At 40.9% G+C, this 7,416-nt stretch overlaps 1 long non-coding RNA gene across 2 annotated transcripts in view; it reads left to right on the top strand.

Moving 5' to 3' along the window:
- Positions 1-270: 270 nt before the first annotated feature.
- Positions 271-7,416, top strand: part of LOC142160423 (uncharacterized) — a 41,458-nt gene continuing 34,312 nt past the window's right edge. For both annotated transcript variants that reach the window (XR_012693215.1, XR_012693216.1), the window contains exons 1-2: positions 271-553; positions 2,503-2,608. This is a non-coding gene — a long non-coding RNA (uncharacterized LOC142160423). The remainder of the gene's footprint in view (positions 554-2,502; positions 2,609-7,416) is intronic.

Below are 7,416 nucleotides of genomic sequence, written 5' to 3'. Positions count from 1 at the left end.
ATGCTCTGCACCAACAGTACAGAAAACATGTTATATAAATAAATGTTCAATTATGACATCTAAAATACACATACAATATGCTTGACATTTAAATATCCCTGAAAATTATATAACACCTCCTAGTGGTGTCTTAGTAAACCATGCATCCCAATGAATACGTGAGGGGTCATCTGGGGTTCGAGTTAGGCATTTTGGAATTGACTCAAGCTGCTTGCTATGGTGACAATCCAGCCCAGTCTGCTGGTGTCAGAAAGTGACACAGGGAAAGAAACACAGAGAGACACAGAGAGAGAACAGAGTTGGTGTGATATATAGCTGGGGACCTGGGAGAGTGGGGAGGATGCTCCCAAGCTCCCCTGGCATTGCCTGGGGGTGTGAGCCCGCTGACTGCAAAAGGGGCAAGAAATGTATGCCTGAATAGGGGGAGAGTTCACAGAGCAGAGACCTCTGGAGAGAAGGGGGAAATTTATGCAAGTGCCAGCATGCATACACGAAGCAATGTAAGAGCTGCGTATGTGCTGGAGATAAACTACACTGTGATTCTGACTGAACTGTAAGTAACTATGTAACTACTGTGACCAGGAGAACCTGATATGCACGGTGATAAAACCAGCACTGTGGCTGCATATACAGAGGGAGGAGTCACTAATCCCAGAGAGGGGGAGAATCCCATATCACTAAAGAGAACCCCAGTGAGGGTGGCTGTAAGAGGTTTGGTAGCTGAAGTGTCAGAGCCAGACGTACATAGAGAGAAGTGTCAGAGCCCAAAGGAGAAATCATCCCCGCAGAAGATGGGTGAGCTGCAGTTGAGAGTTACACAGCGTGTGTCAGAACTGCATGGAGGAGAAGCTACCTGCCTCTTAGCATCAATGTCAGTGCCCCTGCAGAGGAGGGTGACTGCAGTGAAGTATGGACCACTGAAGTGTAAGACATGTGAACTATGTTATATTACATCTAGATAACATTAAAAAATGTTCAGTAGGGGTAAGGAGATATATTTGCAACCATATCCATATTGCTCATTACGAACTATATATATATATATATATATATATATATATATATATATATATATATATATATATATATATATAATCGTGCTAGAGGGAGAGGAGTGTAAATAAAGAGTTCAGTTTGTCATAGAGATGACCTGACGCCTAAATTATTGTGACTTTTGTTGCACTGCACCACAAAGTGACATCACCTGTGTCCCGCTACTTACAAAGAAACACCTGCATGTTCAGGGTCCCCCTGGTCATTTACACCCATGCCATCAGCTAGCCAGGGCTTGAGACGGAGGTGCATTGTGTCACCTTTGCACCTACCCTACACACAGTGACAGGGGGTTACAATAATTTTGTTTTTTAATGCATTTTAGTAAGTGCTCAGCAATGCAATTAACTGCTATAGTATACTTTTTCTTCAACAATAAACTTGACAATACATATGACAAAAGTTTATATGTGAAGTACTGCTTCAGTTTGAAATCAGCTACATTTTATCTGCCTAGCTGCTTAATATCTGCAAATCCCAGTATCCAAATCCCTCCATGTCTGTCTGTCTTACCCTGTTTGTTTCTACATCTCCCAGTATCCCAAAGTGTGTCTCCCCCATTTAAGGTTAATCATCGTTCTCCTTTGTTCATGCTTTGTATATTTACAAATGTTGCCCTGCCTCCCCATGTGTTTTTCTCTCTCTCCCCCCCTCCATTCCACTCCCCCATCTGTTTCTGTGTGGCTGGAAGCATCAGTTCCATCTGCCTATGTAGTTGCTTCATTCATCACTATCAACTTTGGCCAACAGGAGGTTTTTGACCTTAGCCAGCTCCACAGGCAGGGTCACTCTCGACTCTTAAAGCCCAGACTAAGATAAAAAGGGGTGTAGTACCTATTAACGGTACTGACTACCCCGACACAGAACAGAAAGACATGAGGATTCTGAATGAAGTCTACACCGACCTGTGAAAAAACCTACTTACCGGAATGCAGATGACTTCACATCACGACTCCCTGTCTTGCCGGCTGCAGAAAATGACATCATGATCAAACGCAACTTAGCTTAAAGCGGCGATGGATGGCTCCGCCTGTCATTTATGTAAAGTAAGTACACTTTTAGGGGTTAGGGGTGTTAGGGATATTAGGGTTAGGAGTTAGGGTTAACCCTAATCCTAACCCTAACCCGAACCTTAACCCCTAAAAGAGTACTTACATAACGTAAATGACAGGCTGGTCCGTCCATCACCGCTTTTAGTCAAGTCTCGTTTGCTCATGACGTCATTTTCTGCAGCCAGCAAGACAGGGAGTCGTGATATGCAGTCATCTGCATTCCAGTAAGTAGGTTTTTTCACAGGTCGGTATAATCTTCATTCGGAATCCTCATGCCGTTCTGTTCTGCGTCGGGGTAGTCAGTATCGTGAAACTGACTACCACCAAGCTCAAGACCATAAGGTCTCTTTGGTTAAAACCTGCATCAGAGACTGACATGTTCAATTGACTTTTGTAGCCCAGGCAAGAATGAAAAGAAGACAAAAGAGGAAACCAGGAAAGAAGACAAAAGAGGATGAAGACACAGAAGAGATGGAATGAAGCTTATTTTAACTTTTATATAGGTATGTAGGGCATATATGATATTTGTATATATTATTATTATTATTATTATTATTATTATTAATAATGTATTCTTACATTTATTATTATTTTATTATTGGCTATGTATTATGAGATCTTTTTGCATAGTTATGGAAAGGGTTTATGTGCTGTTTATATTAACAGGTTGCATCAAATTTTGTAAGAAATATACACACATTTGCTTTTTGTGCTAGATGTTATGAATGGATCAAAGATTTTTTTGTCTTATTTCTGTTCTGCATGTTTGTCTGTGTTTTGTGTGGCTATGATTACTATTTGGAAAATGGCAAAGAATAATACAAATATTGATGTGATTTCTCCATGGATGTATTTTGACATGGACATATTTGACATGGTTAATCCTGAAAAACCCCTCAAACATTTTAGAACAGACTGATCTTTTTTGATAAATCGTTCAATTTTGTTTCTCAGTGTTATAACTCAACTCTTTTATGTGGATATTTTTTTCAGTTTATCAGCCCCGTTTTATGGCCCAGAGTGGTATTGACAACTCACTTCATCCATTGTCACCATTTAACTGTCTGGTTATGTCAATAATATATAATATAATCGGATGTGTAGATCTTACTGAACTATTGCATATCTCCCAATTGTGTTGATTTAGTTAGGACAGTCACAATTTGAAGGCTTAGTCTTGCCATCTTGACTGGCCCAGTGTAGTCCTAATTAGGCCAGAATGTTGGGAGGTATGAAAGGGCACTGAGAGGTGTGTGTTGTGTGCAACTAACAATGTGGCCACTCTCTTGTTGGCGATGAGTTGGTGCAGAAACTCTGTCCTAACGCCATTACTCTCTCCTAATTCTCCTGGAACTCTCGGCTGCATTTGACACCGTTGACCACTCTCTTCTCATACAAACGCTGCAATCCCTAGGTCTTCAAGACACTGTTCTATCCTGGTTCTCATCCTACCTCTCTAATCGCTCTTTCACTGTTAATTTCTCTGGAGCCACCTCTGCTCCTATCAGTTGGAGTACCACAAGACTCAGTGCTAGGTCCTCTGCTGTTCTCTATCTATACCGCTTCTCTTGGAAATCTAATACGTTCCTTTGGCTTTCAGTATCATCTCTATGTGGATGATACCCAAATCTATCTATCCTCTCCTAATCTCTCGACATCTGTGTTGTCCCGTGTAACTGACTGTCTTTCTGCCATATCATCTTGGATGTCCTCTCGCCAACTCAAACTTAATCTTTCTAAAACAGAGTTAATAATATTCCCACCCACCAACAAGAGCATACCTGACATTTCTATCTCTGTTGATAACATGACCATAAATCCCACCCCACAAGCTTGCTGCCTAGGTGTAATCCTTGATTCACACCTATCCTTTGTTCCCCACATTGGCTCTATATCTAAATCATGCTACATATATCTAAAGAACATTTCCAGAATCCGCACATATCTCACGCAAGACACTACTAAAACCTTAATTCATGCACTTATCATCTCCTGCATTGACTATGGCAATTCCCTTCTTACTGGTCTTCACAAAAACAGACGCAAACCCCTACAATCTATTTTGCATGCTGCGGCAAGACTGATTTTCCTTGCAAATCGCTATTCCTCTGTTGAATCACTCTGTATGTCTCTACACTGGTTGCCTGTCTTCTACCGAATCCAATATAAAATACTTTTACTAACCTACAAGGCCATCAACAAAGCTGCACCAACATACATCTCCTCTCTTGTCTCAAAATATCTCCCAACTCAGCAACTCCGTTCTGCAAAAGATCTGCGTCTCTCATCCACCCTCATTACATCCTCCCATTCCCGGTTACAGGACTTTTTTCGGGCTGCACCCACTCTATGGAACTCTCTCCCTCGCACAATAAGACTCTCCTCTGGTCTACAAACTTTTAAGCGTTCTCTGAAAACCTACCTATTCAGACAAGCTTATAATATTCCTCAACCACCCTCTTAACCTCACTACCTTTAGCCTGTTACACAATTTCACACAAGACAACTACCCCCTGACCAACATTGTTGTGTGACAGGATCATTTAGCATATGAGTCACTTTTGCCTTTGCAGTCTGGCTGGGCCAAGATGCAAAATGTATACTTAACCTCATGTGTCAATCTCCCATTATCCCATAGATTGTAAGCTTGCGAGCAGGGCCTTCTCACCTCTTTGTCTGTTTTACCCAGTTTGTTTATTAGTTTATTATGTTTGTCCCCAATTGTAAAGTGCTATGAAATATGTTGGCGCTATATAAATAAATGATGATGATCATGATGATGATGTCCTAAGCATCTATGGAGGGGGCCTCCTGTTAGTGTGTACTGTACTAGTACATTTATACTAAATCTAACAGATAGAAAGTAATACATTACAGTGTCAGAACACAGAAAGTACCACACTAAAGAAAGCACTTCTGCAGCAGAGGAAGACGCACTGTAGTTCACAGCTAGAGTAGCACTACATGTTTCAGCATGTCCTACTATCCACAGGCTCATTGTTTCACCAGAGCTGGAGAACTACAGGTTTAGTTATTTTGTTGTACAAGGTAGCACATGGCAGAGAGCCCTATATAATAAGTATATTTGGTGTTGATGTTGACACTGATAATGTGTGACTTTGTGTTATAGCCAATTAAGGCTTCCTAATAAAAACATTTGAATATTAACGTTAGGAAATGCTCTTGTAATAGTCCCGTTGAGTTACCATTACTTGTAAAATTCAGATAGATGTAATGTACACATCTAAGATATGAATATGTGGAAAGCGGCACTGATCTGGAGCAAGAATTTCCTTGTCAGTAATTAAGCAATAACCACAGATGGTGAAGTCTATAACTGGTGCTATATGAACTTCCCAGAGGTGATAATCACTGTTATAAATCCTAACACTCAAAAGACAATAACAAAATATTTTCCATGTCTTTAGACTGGCACATACAGCTGCTTTCTATTGTACAAGTCAAAAATTATCTCAGGATTTTATCTGAATAAATATATATATAGAAAAAGAGTATGAAAGAAAGTACTCCTGGGACTTCATTTACATGGCGTTCAAGCTTGAAATAGGACCCTCCATCAAGGATCCACTCACATGCCCCCACTCAATGGCTAATCTAGTAAATACTAATTACTACACTAATTAGATCATTAGTTTAAATTAATTTTATTGTTGGCAGCATAAGAATCATTAAACTCTAGTCCAGAGCCCACAAAAGAAGAAGGGAGAGGACGTGGTGTAGAATATTCTGCACTCCCTTCTTGTACTCCTCTGGTGTGCTGTGTGATCATGTGATGCGGAAGGACTGCTCCCATTCAGTCTTATTCTGAAAGCAGAGACTAAGTCAGAGTGGGGGCACAGAGCTGGGGTCAACAGGTGAAAGTTTTCTGGAGTTTCCTACTGCAGATCACTCTGCTAGATAGCATCACTGTACACCCATTATAAAACCAAGGGGTATATTTAACAACCCTGCAATAGAACATTTTCTATTGTCCAATTTATCAATAATAGCATGCTCTGCTACCCAGTGATACTGGCTGGCAGTTCTAAGAGTTTAATAAAATAGAAGAAAAAAATAAATAAATTAAACAAGTAAAAAAAAAAATGCTTTATTTTACTAATACAATATTATTTCCTTAGCTTACCTCCAGCTATCACCATCTTTGGTGAATAGGCAAATAGGCTTTGCAAATTTGGTAAATTGGAAAATAGTTTCCTTTGTGCTTAGCATGGATAAGCTTTGCTGGAGGCCCCCGCAAATTTTATAGCGGGCAATAGGCAGTGATAGCCTTCATAGGCCTGGGGGCTTTGTTAAATAAATTATAACTTTGATAACTAGAGCCTCATGTCACAGAACTGAGTGGAGCTTGCTTATTAAAACTTGTAAATAGACAGACTTATCAGATAAGTACAAAACAACTAATACCCCATTCATACTGCACCAAAATCCCGGGTTTTTGCCGGGGCGAGCTCAAACGACCCGGGTCTTGGTGCAGTATGAATGGTACAAGTCAAAAATCCCGGGTCTAAAAACCCGGGTCTTCAACCCGGGATTTATCGAGGGGTAATTCCCAGGTCGGACCCGGGTTGCCTGCACTATGAATGGTGCAACCCGTGTTTTTCAACCCGGGTTGCACAGAAAACAAGCTGATTGGCTGTCTGCCTGTCTGTGGAGGATGATGTCATAGGTGGGAACTCGTGGAAGATTCGAGAAGGAGTTTAGGAGAAATGGAGAAATTTTTCAGCCAATGAAAACTGCTCTGGTGATGACTCCCACAAATTGCCAGGGCACAGACTTGTGCAGTATGAATGGGGTCAACCCGGGAAATTCCCGGGTCCGAGGTGCAGTATGAATGGTGTTTCTGAGCTGGGACGCTCCGAGCACTGGCAAAAACCCGGCTTGAAAAACCCGGGATATTGCCGGGGCGGCAGTATGAAACCAGTATAAATGTTAAGGTAGTTGTGCATACCAACATGGAACACAATTTACCATTAGCATATGGGATTAGACAGTTCTCTGCCATTGCCAATACACCATAGAAAATGTGTAAAATTTCTGGAACTCTGCAGCCTTTAAGTTGATTGGAAAAGGGATATTAGTGGTACTATTCACCTCCTGGAAAGCAAAAGAAGAAGGGAGTGTGTTTAATTTAGATATATAGCACATTGCAGGGGCGGTGGGAAAAGTAAAAATACTGAATGAATGACATGATGACCTAGCCCCTTATACTTCAATCTTGCCTACATCAAGCCATGCTCAAATATTCTGTGCTGCTGTTAATATTGCATATATTGTCAGAAAAGTTGTGCCT

Source organism: Mixophyes fleayi, chromosome 6 (genome assembly GCF_038048845.1).
Source record: "Mixophyes fleayi isolate aMixFle1 chromosome 6, aMixFle1.hap1, whole genome shotgun sequence".
In the NCBI taxonomy this organism is placed as follows: Eukaryota; Metazoa; Chordata; class Amphibia; order Anura; family Limnodynastidae; genus Mixophyes; species Mixophyes fleayi.
This window is presented reverse-complemented; position numbering and strand designations above follow the sequence as displayed.